This window comes from Symphalangus syndactylus, chromosome 18, assembly GCF_028878055.3.
Source record: "Symphalangus syndactylus isolate Jambi chromosome 18, NHGRI_mSymSyn1-v2.1_pri, whole genome shotgun sequence".
NCBI lineage: Eukaryota > Metazoa > Chordata > Mammalia > Primates > Hylobatidae > Symphalangus > Symphalangus syndactylus.
In genome coordinates, this window is record NC_072440.2 from 11,959,889 (window position 1) to 11,986,240 (window position 26,352).

The 26,352-nt window shown below is 48.6% G+C and overlaps 1 long non-coding RNA gene across 1 annotated transcript in view; it reads right to left on the bottom strand.

Annotated features, from left to right (window-relative positions):
• Positions 1-3,365: 3,365 nt before the first annotated feature.
• LOC129467574 (uncharacterized) overlaps positions 3,366-26,352 on the bottom strand; it is a 170,112-nt gene continuing 147,125 nt past the window's right edge. The window contains exon 9 of the long non-coding RNA XR_010116880.1: positions 3,366-3,509. This is a non-coding gene — a long non-coding RNA (uncharacterized lncRNA). The remainder of the gene's footprint in view (positions 3,510-26,352) is intronic.

The window sequence follows — 26,352 nt, forward strand, 5'->3', positions numbered from 1 at the left end:
CTTTGTGTGGACACGAAAACTGAGCCTCTGGCAGAAAAGTTTCTAAGAATCCAAGAGGTGGGAGGTGACACAGCTTTGTCACCCGTCTTCTGACTTCTGAGTCAATGTTTTGTTCTGTTTTATTTTCACTACTCCTCGGTGTCTAAAACATCTACAATTATGTAGCCAGGCTCTCCTCAGTCCCTCTGCAAACCCTTGGGACCTGGCATGCCATGTGGTAGGACGGGAGACCCACGATGGGTCATAAAACTCCCTAAATGCAGCCGCAACAGCTGACAATGTCCACCGGGATTCAGAAAGAGATAGAGAGGCAGAGACACAGAGATAGGAAGAGAGGGAGAGAGAAGGAGAGAGAAAGGGAGAGGAAGTGGCAAGAAGAGAGCGGTATCCGTGAAGGACATTTCTCAAATCCCCATTTTGTGCCCAGGACCCAGCCTTGCAACGGGATGGTTTGGAGAGCGTCACGAGTGTGGTGCCAGCTCCACAATCAGCACGGGGGAAATGAAGGCCTAATCATCACTACTTTTGCCTCCTGATGATGTTTTGTCTTATATGACAATTTCTGCAGAAATAATTGATTTTATGGCTTGATTTCATTCCTTGCCTATCATGTTGAAGACATAAGCACATAATGAGATTGTTGTCTAACATTCACCGAGATTAAACGCCGGCAGAGTATCTGGGATTAATCAGCCCTGTTTCTTTCATTAGATTACCCGGGGCAGCTCAAGCAAACAAGCAGGTTTTGCTCAGCTTGCAGCCTGTCCCCAGCAGATGTGGCCCAAAAGTGCACAGCGATTCCCAGGTAGCTGGCTGTAAAGGTCTCTTCTGTAAAAAGGCTACCAAGAGAACAAGAGAAGAGGTCAGACGGCCAGCAGGAACCCTGGCCTTCAGGCAACATCCAGGAAACCACACAGAGATGTGGGGTGAAGTTTTCCTCCAGTAGCGCCTCAGAGATTCAATAAATCGGGCAAAGAATATATGAAGGTTCAGGGCAGTGGCAAGAATGCCGGCCCACTGGGCAGGGGCAGGAGCACAGGGTCCAGCCCAGACCTGCTTTACCTGGCGCTGAGTTCTGAGCGAGCCTCCCGCCTCTCTGCCCCTGAGTCTCCTGCCTGGGAAATGTGGGGATGTGCGGGAGCCTATCCCTGGGCCCCCTTTTAAAGGCAGGAAGCACGGGGAGGGGCATCAGTCAGCAGACCAGCCTCTCGCCGGCTCTGTGATCTTGGGCATGCTGTCCAAGCTTTTCAGCTCCCTTTCCTGAAATAACAATAAATTTATGTACTTCACATGGTCTTAGAGTAGAATTGCCAGATAAAATACAGGATCTTCAGCTAAATTTAAATTTCAGATTAATTTTCCAGTATGAGTGCATCCCACATGTTACTTGGGACATATTTATACTAAAAAGTTATGTGTTTATCTGAAATTCAAAGCTAACTGTACACCCTGTATTGTTATTTTTTTAATATGGCAACTCGATCTTAGAAACAATGCAATCTGATATCTATTCCTTCTTATTATTTCATGTATTCAATCAACAATGATTTCCCCAGCACCTACTATATGCCAAACACTGTTTTATCCCATGAGAAAAAAATAGCAAAGAATGAATGTCAAGCACATGTGATATAAATAGCACTCCCCAAATCAGCTATGCTCAAATGCCCACAGCCTTAGTTCCATCGGCCACTCCATGAATCCTTGCGGAAAGCTTTCATCCTTCACGGGCTATTCTAGGTGTGGGGCTACATCAGTGGCCTGGATGGAAAAATGTCCTTGCACTCAGGGGACTTACACCCTAGAGAGGTGAGTTAGCAAGAGAGGTCAGTCAGCAAGGAAACAGCAGATACAACATGCAGGTACATAGTGCATCAGAAAATGACCCATGCTAGGGCGAACCCAGTGCTGGCAGCTCCAGACTTTAGTGCTAAGCCAACTCCCCTGCGCCCAGGGCAGCTCATACTAGGCCAACCGTCCAAGCTCCAAGGCAAGTGCTTTCACACTAGCTCCCTCTTGCTGCCTCCTCCATGCCCTGAGAGTGTAGCTGGGTGTGTTGCCCTCTCAAAGGGACTTAGGAAAGTTACACGCCCTGCCCTGTTCACACACAGATGCACACATGCACATACACAATCATGCATGCACACATACACACAATCATGCACGCACACACATAATCATGCATGCACACAATCATGCACGCAAACACATGCACACATATTCATGCACACGCATACACACAACCATGCATGCACACACACATAAGCATGCATGCACACCCACAATCATGCATGCACACAATCATGCATGCTCACACTCTTGCATGTATGCACATGATCATGCATGGACACATACATACATACACACATTCATGTGCACGTGCACATGTGCACACACACACACACACGCGTAGTCTTACACCAGGCATCTTTTCTTGCCTGAACCTCCTATGTTCTCTCTTTTCTAGGTTGTTTGAGATGAACATGAGACACGAGGCTTACTGGCTTGTATAGACTGGGCCACAGAAATTACCATGTTAGCAGATAACAATGATTGAATACGGCAGTTTCATAGTATTCAAATGAATATTAGGGTACCATTATGTCCAAGGTGCCCTTAATGCCCAGATCCTACTTTGACCAGGTCATTTTTCCTTCCGATGAATTTCTGTAGGGAAAGAATCCATGTGGGATGTGGCAGGTCCCAAGTCTGAGTGGCACTCTCCACCACTTTATCACTCCTATCCTGGTGCTGCACTCTGTGGCAAGGTAAAATGGGAGCAGGTGACATGGGTTCAAAAGCCAGACATGAATCCTTCTCCCCTCTAAGGAGAGAACAGAAGAGGGCAGAGTGGCTGTGGAGCTGACGCTTCTGCTGCCTCAGATAATGTTTTAAAAGGGAAAGTTGCACCTGGGCCTGCAGTCATCACCCCACAGCGACCATCCGCTAGAAAACAGGGTGTGGCCCGGCACCCTCTTCCCTGCGCACCCCATCATTCTGTGTCCCCAAGACAATGCCCTGACTGGGCTGTTCAACTTGACAGTGAGGAGCAATGTGCACAAAACAGGGAGCACTGTTCTCACTCCCGCCACCCTCACCCCACAGCCAGGCAGCCCATGGCCTGCAGGGGAGAGGGACTCGCGTTCTGCACCCAACATTTTGCATCTCTGAAAATTACCCCTTATTCTTCGACGGTAGTTGACAAAGGACCCATGTCCTGCACAGCGCTCAGGATTCAGAAAGCATTCCACCTCGTCCACAAAGCTCCCTAACAGCTGATCGCGGCTTCTCGGGAATTCCACTGGGCCACCTGTGTCGCTCACGCAGCCTGACCTCCTGGAGCTGCCCTCCGTCACTCACCTCGTGCTGCTAGACAGGCCCTCACCATCCCAGGTGGAGAAGCGCCTCTTCCTGGCCTCCCTTCTCCCTGCATTCTCCCCTTCAGGCATGCTGTCTCTCAAACGCAGTCCTTCTGTCGACTTGGAACCCTTTAGAGGCTCTCCCGGCTTCTGTAGGAAGAAATCCCATCTCATCACAGCATCTGTCCTGAATCTCCTGGTCTGTGCCCATGTCTGTGGCCTCTCCCCCTCAGCTCCCCAACACATACAACACTCTGTATGCTGCCTCCTCACAGACCACCTGCACCCAGGTCCCCTGCCTGCTCCTCCTGCCCCCAGAACCAGGTGGCCTGTCCCCAACATTGTGTATGGCTGCCTTCCATCCATTTGTTAAGATTTAAGTCGGCCGGGCACGGTGTTTCATGCCTGTAATCCCAGCACTTTGGGAGGCTGAGGTGGGCAGATCACCTGAGGTCAGGAGTTGGAGACCAGCCTGACCAACATGGAGAAACTCCATCTCTACCAAAAGTACAAAACATTAGCCGGGCGTGGTGGCACGTGCCTGTAATCCCAGCCACTCAGGAGGCTGAGGCAGGAGAATCGCTTGAACCTGGGAGGCAGAGGTTGCAGTGAGCCGAGATCGCACCATTGCACTCCAGCCTGGGCAACAAGAGCGAAACTCCATCTCAAAATAAAAATAAAAATAAAAAAGAATGAAGTCAAGTACCACCTAACTGAAGAGGTTTTCTTGGGTTAAGCACAAGCACTCTTTCTTTAAATTACCACCAGTGTGTAATGCTCTGCGGCTCAGTTTGCTCATGGGTGGATGACTTGTGTCTTGGGACTGCCTTGTAGACAAGGGCATTAGTGAAGACCCAGATCGAAGCCCTGCCTGGCACCTGTGTCCATGGAGCTAGTACCTGTCTTTGATGTACTAAATTTCCCCTGATGTATTTCTCAGAGCACGGGCTTTGTATTCTTAGTATTTCTATTTCTTGGAACTAATACAATAGATGTTCAATAAATCTGAGTCCATGAGCAGACAATGAAAGCCCAGCTAATACCGTGCACTTTTTCCCTCTCTCTGAAGGGTTTGTATTCTTCCTATCAGTTTCCAGGCCATGCCACAACTAATTACCACAAACTCATGGTTCAATCTCTCACAGTGCTGGAGGTCAGAAGTCTTGAATCAAGGAGTTGACGGGCCTCGCTTCTTTCAAAAGCTCAAAGGAGGATCCTTCCTGCCTCTCCCAGCTCCCCCTGGCTCCAGGTGGGCCTTGGCCTGTGGCCACATCCCTCCAGTCTCTGTCTGCAAGGACACGTGGCCTTCTCCTCTGTGTGTTTGAGTATTCCCTGTTCTCTCATAAAAATTTGTCATCCAGGCTGGGTGCGGTGGCTCACGCTGTAATTCCAGCACTTTGAGAGGCCGAGGTGGGCAGATCACGAGGTCAGGAGTTTGAGACCAGCCTGGCCAACATGGTGAAACCCCATCTCTACTAAAAATACAAAAATTAGCCGGGCGTGGTAGTCTGCACCTGTAGTCCCAGCCACTCGGGAGGCTGAGGCAAGAGAATTGATTGAACCCAGGAGGCGGAGGTCGCAGTGAGCTGAGATCGCACCACTGCACTCCAGCCTGGTGACAGAGCAAGACTCCATCTCAAAATAAATAAATAAAATAAAATAAAATAAAATTTGTCATCTGATTTGAGGATTTGAACTTAAATCCTAAAGATGATCTCATCTCCATATTCTTAATGTAATTACATCTGCAAAGACCCCATGTCCAAATAAGGTCATATGCACAGATGCTGCAGGTTAGCATTTGGACACGACTTTTTGGGGTACATAATTTGGCCCACAACACCCCTTATAATTGGGGATAAGGACACATTTTCCTTCGGAATGCCCACAGCTATGGAACGTCATTCAGCCACACCGCTGTGTGTTAAGGGCAATTAGAGGCAGCTATTTCAGGGGAAAGTTGGTTTTGACAGGGGGCTGGGGATGTTGGGTTTTTGCATGATTTGCATATGGAAACCATCCGTAAGGGTTCACGCCAGTCAACACTCAGCACACACAGAAGCAGGCAGGGTGCCGGGAGCCGCCAGGACGCATCAGCCATCATGATCCCTGCCCGCGGGAGCTCGGCCCCCCTGGTGACAGACACACACAGATCATTCCAGATCAGGAGGCTGCAACTCCCACTGGGGTCTCAGTGAGATGTTACCAGAGCCAGTGAGAGAAGGAGAAAGAGATCCTGGGTCCCACTGCGGGAACCAGAAATGGTGCCTTGGAGGGAGGCTGGAGGAGGTCCAGCTGATGCTGAGGGGCGAGGGACCTCTCTGGGGCGGGGGCAGATGGGGCTGAGGATGAACGGGGCAGGGTCTGTGAAGGGAGAGCCCGCAGGTGTCACCGCGGCCCACTCCTAGAGCAAAAGGGGGTGTGTGGGCCATGGAGAGGCCGGAATCCGGGCTGCACAAACACAGTTATGACAGCATTCAGTTCTCGAAAGGAGCCCTCCCAGGAGAGGGAGTGCTGGGGTTTTACAGATGCGACCCTGGACCCTGGACCCAGGAACCACCTAAGGGGGCACAGTGGGAAAGTCTGAATTCCTATGGCTCAGATTCCTCACCCCCTTGGCCACACCGTGGGGAGTGCAGGAGGGAGCAGGGAAGCAGGAGGCCCGAGGAGGCTTCGGAAAAGCCCCGTGGAGCAGAAGGCCCTGGCTGGGGAGCAAGGGTCCCCCATCCCCTCAGAACCCCAACAGGCAGCCACCCCACTGAAGCCCAGCCAGGCTCCCTCCAGAATGGATCTGAAATTCCCCCAACATTCTCAGCCTCTGCCAGGAGGTCCCGGCGCCCACTGAGGGCTAAACCTCTGCGACCAGGCTGTGTGAGGGGCCTTCTGGTTCTACCACATCTGGGCTGTTGGTCCCGGGTGAGTTCATCTCTGGGTGCCTTAGTTTTGTCATCTATAAAATGCGTAGAACAACAGTACCTACTTTATCAAGTTGTTTTGAAGATTAGGTGAAATGTTATGCACAGGTACACACACATATGACTTGTCAGAGTTAGCAAGTAAAAATACAGCATAAATAATACCTATATTTTTAGTATAAACGCATTCAAATATTCCATAGCACACACTAGAAAACCAGTATTTGTTATTTATCTACAATTCGAAACTAAACAGATATGCTGCATTACTTCCGGTAACCTTAACACATGCATATACACACACACCACACCACACACACACACATACACACCACACACACACACACCACACACACACCTCACACACACACACGCACACCACCTAAACCACACACACATACATAAACATACATACACACCACACACATGCACACCCCACACACACACCTCACACACACATGCATACACACCACACACACACCCCCCACACACCACCTAAACCACACACCACACCACACACATGCATACACACCACACACACACCCCACACACACACCACCTAAACCACACACAGCACACCACACACATACATACACATACATACACATCACACACACACTCCCCCACACACACCACCTAAACCACACACACCACACCACACACACAAGTACAAATACACCCACCACACAAATCACACACACCACACACACACACCTCACACACACACAACACCTAAACCACACACACCACACACACACACTCATACACAGCACACAAACCACACACGCCTCACACATACACACACACCACACACACATATACACACACACACCACATACATCATACCACACACACACCACACACACACACTCATACACAGCACACAAACCACACACGCCTCACACATACACACACACCACACACACATATACACACACACACCACATACATCATACCACACACACCACACACACACACTCATACACAGCACACAAACCACACACGCCTCACACATACACACACACCACACACACATACCACATACATCATACCACACACACACCACACAAACCACACACACCTCATACACACACACACCACCTAAACCACACACATACACCATACCACATACATACAGCACACAAACCACACACACAACACAAACCACACACACCTTACATACATAAACTCACATCACCTAAACCACACACACATAGACCACACACACCCCCACATCCCCCCCACACTCACCACACAAGCCACACGCACCTCACGCACACATACACACACATCACCTAAACCACACACACACCCACACCACATATACACCACACACCACACACAGCCTGCCCAAACGTTAGCACAAAACTGGACGTTCTTTCTGGGTCTCAGTCGTGGTTCCCTCCTGTCACCCAGAGTCGGGCCACGGCTGCTCAAGTGTTCTGTCCCTGGCTCTCCAGTCCACATTAATAGGAATTGACCTCAGTGAGCAGACCAGGTTGTTCAACTGAAAAATCCTATCCGGACAGCCCTTCTCCCAGCCTTGACGGCTCCCCTGCTCCTGGTGGTTATCACCCCAAAGGACCCACAGGGGCCAACAAGGCAGAACGCCAGCCTCTACCCTGCTCATCCTCCTCTCCTCACTCACTAGGGTACTGCTAAACCAGTCTTCCTTCAGATCAGTCATTCGTCTCACAGCCTTTTTTTTACTTTTTTTGAGATGGAGTCTTGCTGCGTCGCCCAGGCTAGAGTGCAGTGGTGCAATCTCGGCTCACTGCAACCTCCACCTCCCAGGTTCAAGCAATTCTCCTGCCTCAGCCTCCTGAGTAGCTGGGATTACAGGAGCGTGCCACCACACCTGGCTAATTTTCTTATTTTTAGTAGAGACGGGGTTTCACCATGTTGGTCAGACTGGTCTCAAACTCCTGACCTCGTGATCCGCCTGCCTCGGCTTCCCAAAGTGCTGAGATTACAGGCGTGAGCCACCAAGCCTGGCCCAGCCCACAGTCTCTCAGTGAGCAACTGCAATGGCTCCAATCTAGCCACTGGGGTATAAAGGGAATTAAGACAAAGTCACAGTTCTCAAAAAGCTTAAAATCCCAGGCTTCTAACCCATCAGGATTCCTAACCCAGACTCTGGACCCCCTAGGATTTAGGACCCAAACCCTAAACCCACCAGGACTTATAACCCAGACTCCTGACCCCCCAGAACTTCTAACCAAGACCCATAACCCACCAGGACTCCTGATACTCCAAGAATCCTAACCCACCAGGACTCTTAGCTCCCCCAGAATCTTAACCAACCCAGTCTCCTGACCCGCCAGAACTTCTAACCCAGACCCTTAACCCACCAGGATTCTAACCCAGACTCCTAACCTGCCGGCGTCCTGACCCACCCAGTGTTGCTGTCTTGGGCATGGATGCATCGGCTCTGTGCCAGGAACTGTGCTAGGCCCTTCTTTGTGGACGTGATTTTACTAATTATTCACAATTCTATGAGACATTATTTTTATCCTTATTTTTTAGATTAAATGACTAGGCCTAGAAGGGTGAACATCGTGCTTCTGTGGCTTAGCTAGGACTCCAGGGCCCACCGTCCCACAGTTTGTGTCACCTCCCTAGTCCCACACTTCATCCTATATACATTGTTTTCGTCTGCAAATAGCCCCTCTTGGGAAGGTAGTGACATCCAAGGCATAGACATACACGTCCTGCAAAGTGCTCATGACAACCAGCGAGGAGAAAGCCACTAGTGAGCCATTTTCACTTCTTGCTGTAACAAAATGTGATGTGCAGCCACCCTGAGCAGAGGCTCCAGGCCACGCACCGTGAGCCACTCAGCTGTGACATTACACGTTCCGCCCCGGGGAAGCGTGCATCAGCAAGTGTGCGGCCTGGGAAGAATCAGGCTGCCATAAAGAGTGCCCAGCATAGAGGAAAGAAGGACCACGTAGGGCCGAGGGGCCTGGCAGGCTTCGAGGGGAAGGCCCTGGTCCACCAGGGCCAGAAGGATGGGTGGGGCTTCCTGCTGGTGGGGCTTCCCGCTGATGGGAGCCACCTGAGCAACATCTCAGGGAGCAGCGGGGACATGGGTTTAACTGGAATGTCAGGGAGGCTGAGGAAGTCCCCAGGAATGTGAGGGTAAGCATGCAATCTGAGGACAGGCAGAGAAGGGCCTGTGCTCCAGTCAAGGTGTCTGGTCATTAGCGACAGAGGAGGGGCACGCCTAGGATCGAAGGAGCAGGGGAGTGGCGTGTCACTGGGACGCTCATGTGACGCAGGTGGGAGAGGCTGGACGCCAGCCCCTTTGAAGGGAGGTGGATGCATTCATGTCAAGGAAACGATGAGAACCTGGGTCCCAACCTGGGCCCCAACCTGGGCTGATCACCATTATCAATTCGGGGGCTTTATTAAGAAAAATAAAACAGGATAGAATCTAGAATCGAGTCCCAACCACCACGCCAAAATAAATGAGTTCCATAGGAAGTGGGGCCCAGAAAGCCCTGGTTCCTGGAGAGTGTCAGGTAGGAGAACCCTCATCTGGCAGCACCCGGCAGCCGGCTGTGCGAGATGCTTCCCAGCAAGGCGTCTGCCCTCCACAGCGGGCAGCACACGCACAGGATGCGGGGCGCTCCGTCTTCATATTGCTGGGACTTACGCAAGGGGCTGCATGACCTGCGGGTCTGGGGAGAGGCCGATGCCTTTCTTTAACAACTCAGTGACCTTAATTAAATGTGCACACATGGGTCGCTGCTGGCCAGCAGGCTCGGGTGACCCATCTGACCTCTAGGTAGACTCATCTCACACTGTGGAACTCTTCTGGATGAATGCCATTGATTCTGATCTATCACCCAAGGAACATCCATGAGAGGTAAACCAGGTACTTATAGCAAGTATGAGATACGATGCCTGGACATTTTCCTGCAGTGGTGAGAGCTGACACGGGCCAGCCTCTAAAATATTGGAATAAATACTTACACTGCCAGGCCAAATGGGATCAAAGCCACAGAGCCCCCAACCCAGCACTTTTAAAGCACAAACCTGGGAGAGGATCCCTCCAGGGCAGTGACCTGGTGAGGCTTCCTGGATGAAGAGGCATTTTGGTTGGACCTTGAACGACAGTGGGATGAGGCTGCAGGAGCAGGTGAGAGAGCTTCCCTGCGCACAAAGGAGACCTTCACTCTTCTAGGAAGCACGGTCTCCACTCAGGGCTGGTTGCTGGGGACTCAAACGAGTCCTGACCTCCACAAGCTTACAAAGGCTGGGGTCATGGACGGTGCCAGTGCCGTGGGACTCATGGAGGGTAAGGCAAGTTGAACAGGCATGGAGGCCATGGTGAGTTTGTGAGGAGGGGGAGACGTGGTCAGATGCTGCCCTGGGTAAGTATTCACACGTGGAAATGTGGAATGGAACCAGAACTCATCCACATTTGCCAAGCATATGAAGCCACTGCCAGCCAATGTTCCCAGTGACATCGCTGTCCAAATACATAATGTAACTAAGGTCCATTGCCATAGAAAGTCAAACGTAAGGTTCGTGTGTAGCAGAGTGTGCTCCAAAAAGCTGTTGGCAGAAGCAGCTCCCCGCTCTCTGCACTGGGAAGGGTGGGCACAGCTGGTGGCAGGACATGGCACCAGGACAGCATGGGGCAGGACCCATCCAGGGACAGTGACCCCGCTCCCCTCTCCTGCCTACAGTTTCCTTCCAAGCAGAGGATGCCAAGGTGGATGGGCACCTCCCGCAGCCAAGACACATTCACCCATGTTCTCTCGTTTAATCCTCCACCAGCCCTTGGAGGAAGGCTGAGTTCTAGGCGGCCACATTTCCCTGGGTTCTCAGTGCCATGGGTCCAGTGAGGTCCTGCTAACTCTGCAGACAACCGTTGCAGTGATTTGCTCACCACAAAGCTGCAAGGTCTCAGGTAACCCCCACCCTCACTCAAGGCCCCTCCCCAAAGGTGAGTCTTCTCCAGGGACCATCTGAGGGCTCCTGTGTGCTCACACTTGGCCCTCTCCTGGTCTGCAGCTCTGGCTTCCTAGTCAATGTCTTCTCTCCACACTGTCCCTGGTTAGCAGCACCCGACCCATGGCAGGGTCCTCTCTCAGAATGAGCACCCCATGCACCCAGAGGCAGACTCCAGTGGCTCCCCAAACCATGAGGCCCTCGTGATCCACACATGCGGGCACCTCCTCACCTCTGCTGGGATCCACACTGAGTTTTCCGTGGCACGTGGTCACGGGCCCTGAGGAAGTGCCACAGGTGCCCTGGCTCTTTGCTTGCCATGGACCCTGGGGCCAAGTGCGCAGGAGCACAGGCATCAGGAGCTTCTGCCTTCATCTCTTCTGGCTCTGCAGCCTTTGTGAGCAAGGGCTGGCAAGTTCAGGAACAGCTGGACTCTGATCCTGACATCTTTTTGGCTCAGGAGAATTGCTGCTCTGCACAGAAGGGGACCCACCCAGCGGCACACACTCCTGAGGGTGCTGGGGCAGGAATAGAGTCGGGTCTGCCTAGCCTCTCAGCATGTCCTTCTCTCCTGGAAGAGCTTGGATATTGTATGGAGATCGCTAGAGCATCTCATCCAATTTTACGCTCCTTCCTGGGCTTCATGGAAAGACTTCACAGTTGCCCGGTGGCAGTGGGGAAGGGTGACTGTCCAGAGTTCTCTCCCAGAAAGACGAGGATCCTCAGAGAAGCCTCCTGGGGATCCCTGAGTCACCACACAGAAGGGAGCTGCCTGGGGAGCTGCAGACCCGCAGTGGACTTAACTGAGTGAGAAATCTTTAAAGTGGGGTTTGTTTGTTTCCACAGCATGGCCAGGCTCAGCCTGACTGATCCAGGCTCCAAAGGAAAGCACTGTACGGGAAGCCTGGGTGGTTCCCAGAGGCCTCCCTTGGAAGCTGAGAGGCAGCCGGACAGGGGGCAGGGCAGAGGTGCAGGTGATGGGATCAGGGGCTAAAGTAGATCCCAGCAACCTCAGGGCTGCACCCTCAGTGTCAGGCTGGTCTGCACTCCTGACAGCTTCCTGGGGAAATCTGTGTCCCAGACTGCAATACGGGGGTAGATCTGAGCATCAGACCCAGAGCCTCAGACTAGTACCAAGGACCTGCTGTGTCCAGCAGCTGCTCAGAGGAAGCCTTGTTGTTGGTCAGTGTGGACCACTGATTACATTGCATTGTGACCCCAGTGGCTAAGAGAGAAAGCAAAGCACGAGGACGTCTGCCACTCAGGGGAATCCTGCAGCCTGAACCCCCTGCTTCCGCAGCCAGCACCAAGCCTGAGCAGGGCCTGGAGCTCTGTGTGCCTCTCACAGTGACACACTGACAGGGGAGCAGCAAAACTCTCATTAGGGCAGACACCAATGTCCTCATCTGTGGGATCTGGGGACAAAGATGCATCCCATGCAACCTCTGCCCACAAGGAGGCCCCTGCGGTGGAAGCAATGTGTGGAGAGGACTTTCCAGTGACCCCTGCCCCTTGCTCCAGGGTGTACCTTCCCTCAACACTGTTTCTTACACACACCCCGCTGGGCAAGGAATCTGTGTTAAATCTGGAAAGATGTCAACGCTGCACAGGTCAGGCGATGTGGCTCTTGGAGGCTGACTGGAGGCAGGGATAGGGGCTTTTCTCAGCCCCTCTCACACCGGGAAGAGGGGCTGGCATCTCATTTCCAGGCCCACCCAGGCACCTCACTGGCTTGCTGGTCTTCACCACTGTGCCTCCTGCACCAGGACTGTGTCCAGCCTCCAGTGGGCACAGATTTAGGGGGTCAGACAATGCAAGGATTGTGGGTGGGGCTCCCCCCCTGCACTTTGACTGCTGCAGGCCACAGCCCAAGGTGTGTCTAAATCCTTCAGAGGCCCTGACACAGGCTCATAAGCCCTGCTCTGGTAGTCTGACGGCCACTGGATGGGATGGATGGGCATTAACAACTCTTCCCCTACGCTAGGCCAGGCTGACAAACAGGAAATGTCAGTGAAGGAGTGGACCCAGATTTCTGAGCTACCACAGACAGGATTTCAGATAAATGAGAGTTAATTTGGGAACAAAATCACAATCTAATCCATCAGGGAGTTTATTCTAAAGACAGACAAAGAGCACATTTAATTTAATGTTATGCTAAAGCAGCAGCAATGTTCAAAGGCAGCGCACGGTAAGAGAGAAGCAATTGCTTCTTTGCCCCTCGGAATAATAAACCTCAAAGAATCAGGCAGCTACTCTACATATTCTGTGCAGAGACCCATCCAGCCATCCTACTCCCTCAACCACAGCGTGCCCATCTACCAAGGACTCCAGAATGTTCCTGCCTTAACCACTCCACCTACCCCCACCCCCTCGGGAGCCTTCGCACTTGCTGATTCTGGAGTGTCCCTGTCATCCAAATGCCCCCCACCCCCATCCTGTGGGGTCCTCCACCTCTCCTCCTCCTCCTCCTCCTCCCCTTCCTTTTCGGGTGTCTCCCTCTTCCTCCTCCTTCTCCTCCTCCAACAACCTCAGGAAGGCCTTTCAAAATCTCACAGCTAAAACTGACTCCCCCATTCTGCAAAGGAAGCTGTAAAGTGTGCTTGCGGAGAGGAAGAGAAGAGAGGAGGAGAGTGATCTTACAGGGTCTGGGGACCCCTAGGAGGGGTGCGGTACTGTAAATGTCCTCCATATGCTGCCTCACTTCCCCGTGACAGCGACCTCCATCCATCCACTCAGCACCCAGCAGCGCTCTGCAGGGAGGGAGGAGGAATCAGAGAGTGCATGGAAAGCTCCTAGAAGGGGCCTGTGCCAGGGCTTGAGAAATGCCAGTGAGATGCAGAGGCAGCAGTGGGAACACAGGGGAACCCAGGCAGCAAGCCTGAGGCAGGCACCAGCCAGGAACCAAGGCACAGAGCCCCATGTTCTTACAGAGCAGAGATCGCAGAGTTCCCTCACATTCTTCCAGAGGTCATCAATTTGGGGATTAGAAGAGATTGCCTCCAAAAGCCACACCGTCTTTGTGCAGGTTCCGACGGCTCCCGGCATGGAGCTCTGGGTCTGGGTCTGATTGATCTTTGTGCAAGCATCTGCCTTAAGTAGATGGTCATTAAATGTTTTACTGGGTGAATTAGTCCATGGATAGGCAGTGACTGCTGTAACCAAGCAGCGGATGCCAGAGGATAATTGACTTTTTCTCCGATGAATGCCCTACGTCGAATTCCTACCAGGAAAAATTAAACTCTAGCAGCTCGTTGTTTCAGTCTGGGTTTAACTGGTTACTAACCTATTGGTCAAAATGGTAGAACCAACATTCTGTGATTCAGAAGACAGACCTGCCCTGCAGAGAAAAGGACCTTTGCTCTAATAGACCTTGGGCAACCAGGATGACACAGCTCCAAGGATGTGCCCATTTCTCTTTGGTGCAATTTTTGGCTGTTGAGTGCTAATGTTACCTTGAGGAGATGATTATGTTATGTGTTCTTGTACTTTTTGAATGTATCCTTCAGCACTTTAATATTTAAAACGTGTTCTGAAGCAGTGGTTTTCCCACATGGTGAACAGAATAAAATGTATTGGAACCCATGTCTTGTCAAAACTCCTTGTGAGCATTGAGTCACTTTCCTTGAATGTGTTGGGGCAGGAGGACCCAGGGGAAGGGTGTGTTGGCAACAAGGTTTATAGATAATGAAAATTGACACTCACAGTGGCCCGGGTGTGCGAAGGAGATCCCTCTGAGGCAAATCAGCGTGATTATCTATTAATTAACCTTGAAATAGAAATATTCTCAAGTACTGAAACCTTTTCAGATGAACTGCAGTGAAATCAGGCACCCTATTACCATAATAACATTTTAAACTCGATCATGTATTTAACATTTGTCGAATGTAAGTGCCTATAAGTGCTGTAATGTACCAGTTGTGATGATAAGATCAAACAACAGTCTTTAAATGATGACAGTGTTGAGATGGGAACATCTCACTCAGGTAATCGCCCACTTCCCTTCTCAGGTGCTAGGAGTGAGTCCTGTGTGTGGGAAAGAAGGAACTTTTGTACCATTTTGGTCTCTACCAGTTTATTTCCCACTTTCTAGAAGCTGCTGTGCTCCGCTCTAGCACATGGAGGGCCTACCTGGGACAGGCCTGTGCTACTCCAGGGGACACAGGCACCAAGAAGATGAAGTGTCCCACCCTCAAAGACTGTATGCGTTTTGATGGGAGTGTCCACAACAGCAAAGAGGAAGGCCCAGCCTTCTCCGGGAATGGGCTCTCCCTGACTCCTTCCTTCATCCCATCACCGGGCCCTCACCACATGGCTCTGTGCATGTCAACTGGAGGCAGGGATGAGGCCTTTTCTCAGCCTCTCTTGCACCAGGAGGAGGGGCTGGCATCTCACTTCCAGGCCCACCCAGGCACCCCACTGGCTGGCCCCCACCAGAGCATGTAATGGCTGCAATACACAACTCCCATATCTCAGCGGCTCCATGCAACAACCAGTCACCTAAGCTGGAGATATGGTTTGGATGTATGTCCCCTCCAAATCTCACGTTGAAATGTGATTCCAAGTATTAGAGGTAGGGCCTGAATCGTGGGGGTGGATCTCTTATGAATGGCTTAGCACCAACCCCTTGGTGATGAGTCCTTGCTCAGTTAGTTCACATGAGATCTGGTTGTTTAAAAGAGTCTGGGACCTCCTCCACCCTCTCTTTTGCTTCAGCTGTTTCCATGTGATGCACTGGCTCCCCCTTCACCTTCCACCGTGATTGGAAGCTTCCAAAGGCCCCACCAGGAGCAGATGCTAGAGCCATGCCTGTACAGCCTGCAGAATTGTGAGCCAATTAAACCTCTTTTCTTTATAAATTACCCAGTCTCGAGTATTCCTCTGTAGAACATGAGAACAAGCTAATACAGCGGGCAAGAACTGGGAGTGTGCTCTGCTCCACATGGTCACTCAGGGACTCAGGCCTCTTTGTTCTGGTGGCTCCACATCCTCTGTGGGCCTCAGGGAACTCCACTTTGCCCTCTGCATCCAGCTGGCAAATGGAGAAAGAAAAGGGGCAAGGAGATAAAAAGGCCTTGTAGGAGGCAGGTCTGGAAGCAGTGAACCCCACCGTTGTTCATGGCTCTTGGCCACAAGTCAGATGCTCAGCCCCATCCATCTATGAGAGAGCATGGAAAATACATGCCAGGAGGAAAATGATGGAGCTCAGTGGACCAGAGCATTTTCCCTGCTCCTCCGATGTCTGTCCACACACCGATCTCTGCAGGGCAGGGGGTAGGTTACATTCACAGCTCTGCCCTGATGCCCAGCACAGAAAAGGCATCCAGTGTGGGACTTCTGAGTCTTTGTATGGGTGAATTAATAAAACAGCTAACTCTAATTGAATGTGGTAAGTGGGGAAGAAAGCTGGGCTTATGATCATGAGATTCCTACTGTGCAGCCGACACTGTGCCTGGCACCCTGTGCCCCCATCCCAGTCAATCCCTCGCACTGTGGCAGGAGAGACACAGAGCTCCTGAGTAACTTGCCCAAGGTCACTGGCATTGTCATTGGCAGATCTGGGAATGGAACCAAAGTGCTGACTTTTTCTACCGTTCTTATCTGTAGTGTGGCCTCAAAGCTGTGTGAAAGAGTCCCAGGGAGGGTTAAGGAAAAGGCACAGTATCTTAGGGGCCCTCAGAGAGGCAGTGATAAATTGCTTTTTCTTCCCTACATCTGACCCCAAAGAGACCCTGCTCCAGGCGTGTCCTTCCCGCACCTGGTGAAACGCCAGAGAATGCCATCAGTCCCAGCTCCCCAAGACACCTGTCGTCTCGTTGGGAGTTTCAGTCTGTTCTGTGCACTAATTATGACCTGTCATCCGGAACAAATACCTGATATGACAAGAGAATTAATATGCTAAGAGAAAACTTTCTCTTTTTCTTAATTAAAGTACACAACTCCTTTTAAAAGCAAGAAAATGTATCTATTGTCCCCAATCGCTGCACGTACACACCAAAGTCTGTAGAACATCGCCGTTTTGTTACATTGCGCTTTCAGTGTTTGAATATAAAAATAGTTTCCCGTTAGAAATTTGTTGAAATAAAACTCAGCCAGAAAGCGCCAAACAAACAACAATAATAAGGACAGCTTTTTAGGGAACATCTAATGTGTTCAAGGCATTTTGCAAACATCTGTAATATCCAGTCATTCTGTAACAGTGAAAGAGCAAAAGAACTCACAGCACTCACTCGATTTTTGTTGAAGGGGTCTTTACTCATTTTTGCACATAGGGTAGGATAGGATAATTTTAGAGCACTGAGATAATAATGCAAAAACAACAATCGTGTAGTTTTCGAAACTAAGTCTTGGGTTAAAGGGAAAGTCTATAAACAACTAATTATGTTTTGTTTAAGATTCACAGAAGCATCGTGACCCAAGCACAAAGAAGTTCCCACCCTCCTTGGCCCCTCGCTGGCACCAGATCTCTGTGGTCCTTGGTCACCTCTTGATACCACCCCTCTCCTCTTCCCCATATCTCCCTTCCAGAAAAATCCTCCAGCCAGCCTGAACAATTTAAGATGTTTCTCTAGAATGCTAGATCACCATCTTCTCAGGTTTGCTGGCTTTCCAAACAAAACTGCTTTTCCTCCCACAACCTAGTCTCCCATGTTTGGCTTTTGAGTAGTGAGTGGCCAAACTTGGGTTTGGTTACAACTCTGCCCAGAATTATGATCATCCTGATTTTACACATTAAAAAACATAAATAAAGGAGGGCCAGGCACGGTGTCCCACGCCTGTGATCTCATCACTTTGGGAGGCCGAGGCGGGTGGATCACTTGAGGCCGGGAATTCAAGACCAGTCTGGCCAACATGGCGAAACCCTCTCTCTACTAAAAATACAAAAAGCCAGGCGTGATGGTGTGCATGTGTAGTCCCAGCTACTCAGGAGGCTGAGGTGGGAGGATCGCTTGAGCCCAGGAGACAGAGGCTGCAGTGAGCCAAGATCACACCACTGCACTCCAGCCTGGGCAACAGAGTCAGACTCTGTCTCTAAATAAATAAATAAATAAATAAATAAAATAAAATAAAATAAAATAAAACAGAACCAGGGAAGAGGCTTGGAAACGGTAGGGCAGGACTTTGAGCTCAGAGGCTCTTGTCCTGAGCCTGATTTATTTCCTCCAGGACATGCTGCCTCTAGGATTAGGATGGAATAGCTGAACGATCCCAAAGCTTCAGGGCCCTGCTCTGTGCCAGAGACCGTGCTGGAGCTTGGGAGCGCATGGAAGCCGCAGACCTACCCACCTGCAGGACAGCGTGGGAAACACGCATCCAGGGGGCCAAGAGCAGCCTCTGTCCCGGGATGCTGGTGGGCCATCTCCACAAAAAGACCCCCCAGTGGCCAAACGGGCCTCTGTCCCCAGATGACTAGCACAGGGAAGACAAAGTCAGAGCCAACACTCAGCCACGCCCACAAATCACAACGACCACACTCGTTACTGCAGGAAAAGCGCTTAGCAACAACCAGCCACGCTCTGCTTCTACCCTAAGGAAACCGCAGTTAGGAGCTAATTCCCTTGCTGGGGTCACTCCAGGGAGGTAAGACCAGGATAAAGTTCTCGTCTCTTAGCACCCACGGCTTTATCCCTTCCACTTGGAAACAGGCAATTCAGCAATTGTACACCCTGATTTACGCTCTTTTCTTGAGAAACATCCAATCTTATGGCTTTAGTTGTCAAGGGAAACAGGAAGAACCCACCGAGTCTTGTAAAAGGCTCTCCCAAGCCTGCAGTTCTCTTTGTCTTCCTAAGAGGTGGGCCAGGCAGGGCATGCACAGCCCCATGGCAGCCGCAGCACTGAGCACCAAGGAGCCCGCTGGGATCTGATATGGCAAGAACAATTGTGTCTGCAGGCCAGAGGGAGAGTGCCTGGGGAGCTGAGGACGTGCACTCACCAGTTAGTTGGGTTTCCAAGGAAAAGGCTACATGTTGAGCTGGGAGGCCCTGTACCTGGAGGGGCAGGTGCACAGGTCTCTCTGCTGCTGCGACCCAGAGAAGGGGCAGACAAGGTGGGGCAGGGGCAGGAAAGGATGGCATTGCATGTGCCAGGCAAGGGGGCAGGAGACTTGGGAGACAGGGAGGAAGGTAAGGCCCATGCCCCTGCCTGGAAGGGTCTGAGGAACCCAAAGGGCACAGGGTTTAACTCACACCTGGGACCCAGCACCTCCTGTCTAGCAGTCGGGCATTGCCAATCAGGAGAGAGCCAGCAGTAGGGAAAAGCTGGACTGCAGCGTGAAGTCCTAGTGTTCAGCTGAGGATCTGTGTGGCTGATGCCTGCGCAGGCAGCTATGCTGTCTCCAGAAGCTGCGGTTGGTCAGGGATGGGCAGGATGAGAGGCAGAGGCCAGCCAGAGGGGTGTGCAGCGCTCACCCTGGCAGAGTGCCGCCTCCCACAGCACAAGGGCTCAGGCAGGGCCATGGGGCCAAACCAGGAGCCAGGGCCTAAGACAGAAGCTCAGCGTGAGTCCACCAAGGAAAAGGGCATAGAGAGAGTTTTTAATTTTAATGAAGTCCAACGTATGAATTATGTTTTTCATGGATCATGCTTTTTCTGTTGTGTCTAAAAAGTCATCACCACACCCAAGGTCATCTGGATCTTCTCTTATCTTCCAGGAGTTTTCTAGATTTTCATTTTACATTTTACATTTACATTTATAGTTTCTGACCATTTAGTATCATATTAGCCTAAATGTAAATGTATAATACATGTTAATTTTTAGGCTGGGTGTAAAGTCTGTGTCTAAATTCATTTTATTATATGTGGATAAAGTGACGTACAGCCATTTGTTGAAAAGGCTATTTTGGGCCTACTGTATTGCCGTTCATCCTTTCTTAAAGATCAGGTACAACAGAGACATAGATCAGTGGAACAGAACAGAGCCCTCAGAAATGATGCCGCATATCTACAACTATTTGATCTTTGACAAACCTGACAAAAACAAGAAATGGGGAAAGGATTCCCTATTTAATAAATGGTGCTGGGAAAACTGGCTAGCCATATGTAGAAAGCTGAAACTGGATCCCTTCCTTACACCTTATACAAAAATTAATTCAAGATGGATTAAAGACTTAAATGTTAGACCTAAAACCATTAAAATCCTACAAGAAAACCTAGGCAATACCATTCAGGACATAGGCATGGGCAAGGACTTCATGCCTAAAACACCAAAAGCAATGGCAACAAAAGCCAAAACTGACAAATGGGATCTAATTAAACTAAACAGCTTCTGCACAGCAAAAGAAACTACCATCAGAGTGAACAGGCAACCTACAGAATGGGAGAAAATTTTTGCAACCTACTCATCTGACAAAGGGCTAATATCCAGAATCTACAAAGAACTCAAACAAATTTACAAGAAAAAAACAAACAACCCCATCAAAAAGTGGGCAAAGGACACGAACAGACACTTCTCAAAAGAAGACATTTATGCAGCCAAAAAACACATGAAGAAATGCTCATCATCACTGGCCATCAGAGAAATGCAAATCAAAACCACAGTGAGATACCATCTCACACCAGTTAGAATGGCCATCATTAAAAAATCAGGAAACAACAGGTGCTGGAGAGGATGTGGAGAAATAGGAACACTTTTACACTGTTGGTGGGACTGTAAACTAATTCAACCATTGTGGAAGTCAATGTGGCGATTCCTCAGGGATCTAGAACTAGAAATACCATTTGACCCAGCCATCCCATTACTGGGTATATACCCAAAGGACTATAAATCATGCTGCTATAAAGACACATGCACACGTATGTTTATTGCGGCACTATTCACAATAGCAAAGAGTTGGAACCAACCCAAATGTCCAACAACAATAGACTGGATTAAGAAAATGTGGCACATATACACCATGGAATACTATGCAGCCATAAAAAATGATGAGTTCATGTCCTTTGTAGGGACATGGATGAAACTGGAAAACATCCTTCTCAGTAAACTATCTCAAGGACAAAAAACCAAACACCGCATGTTCTCACTCATAGGTGGGAATTGAACAATGAGAACTCACGGACACAGGAAGGGGAACATCACACCCCGGGGACTGTTGTGGGGTTGGGGGAGGGGGGAGGGACAGCATTAGGAGATACACCTAATGCTAAATGACGAGTTAATGGGTGCAGGAAATCAACATGGCACATGGATACATATGTAACAAACCTGCACATTGTGCACATGTACCCTAAAACCTAAAGTATAATAAAAAAAAAAAAAATCTTAAAATGAATAAATGAATGTAGGATTTAAAAAAAAAAGATCAGTTGACTATATTTATTTGGGTCTATTTCTGGGCTTTCTACCCTGTTCTGTTGGTTTATTTGCCTGTTCTTTCACCAGTACCATACTGTCTTGATTACTATGCTTAATAGTAAGTCTTGAAGTTGGATAGAGTCAATCTTCCAACTCTGTTCTTTTTCAATACTGAGTTGGCATTTCTGGGTATTTTCCCTCTCCAAATAAACTTAAGAATAATTTTCCTGATACCTACAAAATAAGCTGCTGGTATTTTTATTGAGATTGCATTGAATCTGTAGATCAAGTTGAGAAGAACTGATGTCTTGATAATATCGAGGCTTCCTAATAATAAAAATTGAATAGTTCCCCATTTAGTTATTTATTTATTTTATCACAATTTTATAATTTTTCTCATGTACATTTTGTACATATTTCATTTGACGTATGTATAAGTAATTCATTTGGGGAAGGCTAATGTAAATGGTGTTTTGTTTTTATTTCATATTCCATTTGTTCTTTGCTGATAAATAGAAAAGTAACAAACATTTTATATTAACTGTATAACCAACAACCTTGCTATAATCGCTTATTAATTTCAGGGTTTGTATTTCAGTGCATTCTTCTGGATTCCTACATAGATGATTATGTCAATTGTGAATAAAGACAGTTTTATTTCTTCCTTTCCAATCCATATACCTTTTATTTTATTTTATTGTCTTATCACAATAGCTAGAACTTCTGGTATAATGTTGAAAGCAGCCATGAGCGAACATCTTTTCCTTGTTTCTTATCTTAGCAGAAAATCTTCCAGTTTCTCACCCATGAAATATCATGTTAGCTGTAGGTATTTTGTAGATGTTCTTCATCCATTTGAGGAAGTTACTCTCTACCCTGAGTTTGCTGGGAGTTTTTATAATGAATGGGTGTTGAGTTTTACAATACCAAGTACTTCTGCAATTTTTCATCTGATCACTTGATTTTTCTTCTTTAGCCTACCATTATGATTGATTATATTAACTGATTTTCAAATGTCCAACCAGCCTTGCATACCTAATATAAGTCTTCTTTGGTCACAGTATATAATTATTTTTATGTATTTTTCTATGCATGACTCAATTTGCTAATATTTCATTGAGGAGTTTTGAATCTATATTCATGAGAGATATTGGTCTGTTGTCTTTTTTTTTTTTAATATCTTTGTCTGGTTTGGGTATTAAGGTAAGACTGACCTAATAGAATGAGAGGAAGAATTCCCTCTGCTTCTATTCTAAGAAATGGTAGATATTTGGTGTCATGTTTTCCTTAAATATTTGGTAGATTTCACCAATAAACCCATCTGGGCCTACTGCTTTCTGTTTTTGAAGGTTATTAATTATTGATTCAATGTTGTTGATAGATATAGAGCTTTCAGATTGTCTATTTCTTCTTGTGTGAATTTTGCCAGATTGTGCCTTTTAAGGAATTGGTCCATCTAATCTATGTTATTAAATTTGGAGACATATAGTTGTTCGTAGTTTCCTTTACTATCCTTTTAATGTTCATAAGATCAGTAGTGATGTTCCCTCTTTCATTTCTTATTAAAGCAATTTGTGTTCTCTCTTTTTTTAGTTAGCTTGGCTAGAGGCTTATCAATTTCGTTGATCTTTTCAAAAGCCAGCTTTTGGTTTTGTCAATTTCTGATTTTCAGTTTTATTTATTTTTGTTCCAATTTTTATCATTTCTTTTCCTATGCTTTGGAAATTACATCCAATCTAATATATACATCTAAGGTGATTGATTTTAGATCTTTCATCTTTTCTAATATATACATTCAAAGCTATAAATTTTCCTCTAGATGTTTCTTTTGCTGCATCTCACAAATTTTGATGTTATCTTTTCATTTTTATTCAGTTCTAAATATTTTTTAAATTCCTCTTGAGATTTCTTCTTTGACCCATGTGTTATTTACAAGTGTGTTGTTTAATCTGCAAGTACTTTGGAATTTTCCAGCTTTCTGTTATTGATTTCCAGTTTAATTGCATTGTGGTCTAAAGGCACACACTGCATGATTTCTATTCTTTTAAATGTGTTAAATGTGTTTTATGGCCCAGACTTTTGTCCATTTTGGTGAATGTTCCATGTGATCTTGAGAAGAATATGTACTCTGTTATTGTTAAATGAGGTCATCTATTGGTATTGATTATGTCCACTTGATTGATGGCACCATTGAGTTCAACCACATCCTTACTGATTTTCTGCCTGCTACATCTGTCCTGTGCTGATTGAGGGATTTTAAGTCTCCTACTATAGTAGTGGATGCATCTTTTCACAGGTCTATCATTTTTGGCCTCACGTGTTGTGATGCTTTGTTGTTAGGTGCATGCACACTAAGTATTGCTCTGCCTTCTTAGATAATTGACCTCTTTATGATTATGAAATGCAGACTGCAATTTAACTGAGATGGTTAGAAAAGGCCTTTCAGGGAAGTTGACCAAACTTCTTCTGGCAAAGCTGATGGGGCAAAGGTGAAGGCTGACAATTGCTTGCACCAGAAGTAGCCAAAAGTCCCATTACAGTTCAGGTCATCACCACCGGAAACCTCAGCCCTGGCTTTGCATTAGCCCTAGAATAAGCCAATCCAAGCTTGACCCACAAATCCTGTGGGATCTAGGCCCATCTGTCCTCTTGTCATAATACTTATCTTCCTTTTCTAAGCTTGAGCCGCCCTGGAGAGGGCCTACCGTCTCTTCCTCTAACCAGAGAGCTGGTGCCTACCTCAGGGCCTACACATTCCTTTCCCTCTACCAAGGATGCAGTTCCTCCTGTGCAATGCCTAATCAACTGGTTCTACAGCCTTGGCTTCCATACCACCTCCTCCAAGCAGCCTTACCTGATGATCCCATCTCACTTCTTATTGCATATCCTGCATATTTCCTCCAGAGAAACCAAACAGTTGAGAGAAATTTGTCATTAGATTGCAATTTCCCTGAGAGCCCATGGATGTCACCTGTTTTGTTTTCCTGATGTAAACCTGTAAGATAGCAGGCACTCAATGAATGTACTTTGGACAAATTCACATGTGGGAGAATAAAGTCCAGGATAGTGGCTGGAATGACTCAGACCCATAAAAGCTGGTAAGAATGAACATCATTCACAGTGGAGGGAGATACCAGAGAGTTCAATCAGCTTCCCAGTGTTGCCCAGCTTCAGAAGTGGGGCTGGGATTTGAACCCACAGCTTCTGACCAATCTTCTATCTCCTCTAAAGGGGCAGGGCTGCCTCAAAGACCAAGCAGAAGGAGTATTTCTTGGTCTTGGTTTGGGGAGGAGGGGTGGATACAAAAGGCAGCAGCCCCTTGGCTGCAGAATAGGGTCTCTTAAACTGGGAAATCCACTGTGGTGACAACCAAGTCTGCCTGGATGCCACCCCTTCCCCCTGCACTTTGTCTTCACCATCAGCAGGGCATCCCCATGGCTCTCTGCGGCAGAAGCCACTGCAGCTCTAAGTCAGGATACTTTCCCATATCCCAGCCCTGCTCCATCTTTAAATAATTCAAAGCACTGAGCCCTTGCAGATCCCCGCAGGCTGGGCATCCTCCCGGGAAGCAGTTGGAATAAGAAGAAAGGGTTGCCTCCCAACCCTGAGTTCAAGAGATGTCCAAAGCTTTTAATTTAGTTTGATTGATTTAGTATCCTGCATCCTGGGAGCTGAGCTCAATGTGATCCTGGCTGCTCTCCTCTCCCTGCTAAGCTGACAGTGAAGAAATGCATTACAGGGCTAGGAAAAATAATAAAACGCTTTCTCTCCATAGTTCACTCAGAAGCCAGAAGCTATTTTCAGGGGGGAGAGAAGACTCCTTAGCAGCTGCCCATGAGTCACCTGAGTTGTGTATCTTGCCAAATCCTCTTGCTGGGGGAGCCCTCATCCCTCCACTGCCCTGAGAGGACTGTGCCACCTCATTCAGGGATGCTTGCCTAAACAGAGAGCAGGTGCTTTGGACCACTTTTTGCTGCATGGATATTTTTATAGAGAGGTCTCTCCTCCAATGTACCCTTCACCCTTACCAGTGAGAAAATGTACCACTGGGTTCTCCCACTGTTATACTGGCTTCCTCTAGGAAGCCATTCCTGCTCCAGGACTTAATCCAACTTCTTCCTAGCTCTGTGGCCTGAACACCAACCCACAGCACATGGGTCCAACTCCTTCCTAGGTCTGTGGCCTGAACACCAACCCACAGCACATGGATCCAACTTCTTCCTAGCTCTGTGGCCTGAACACCAACCCACAGCACATGGATCCAACTTCTTCCTAGCTCTGTGGCCTGAACACCAACCCACAGCACATGGATCCAACTTCTTCCTAGCTCTGTGGCCTGAACACCAACCCACAGCACATGGATCCAACTTCTTCCTAGCTCTGTGGCCTGAACACCAACCCATAGCACATGGACCCAACTTCTTCCTAGCTCTGTGGCCTGAACACCAACCCACAACACATGGGTACATTGCTCTCATTGGCTTAGACCCCATCATTTTTTCTCATGAACCAAAAGGCATCCTGCAGGCAGGCCCTCAGGCACCATGTCATATTCTTCCTGGTGGCCTAGACTAAGCCCAGGCCCCAACCATTCACAGCTGGAATTACAGAAAGTGCAGCCAGTGAGTGGAAAGGACTGCTTCCCTCCTGATTCCTGATGGCTGAGCCTTGGGTCAGTGAGGCAAGCTGGCCCCCAGCTCTGACCACCTCTCTAGGCCTCTCCTGCAGGTGGGACATGCTGCCTATGTGCCACAACTCCTGCTTTCCGGTGCTTTCTTCATGAGGCTGCTCCCCTTGGCCTGGCACTGATGGCCCCAAGTCCCAGC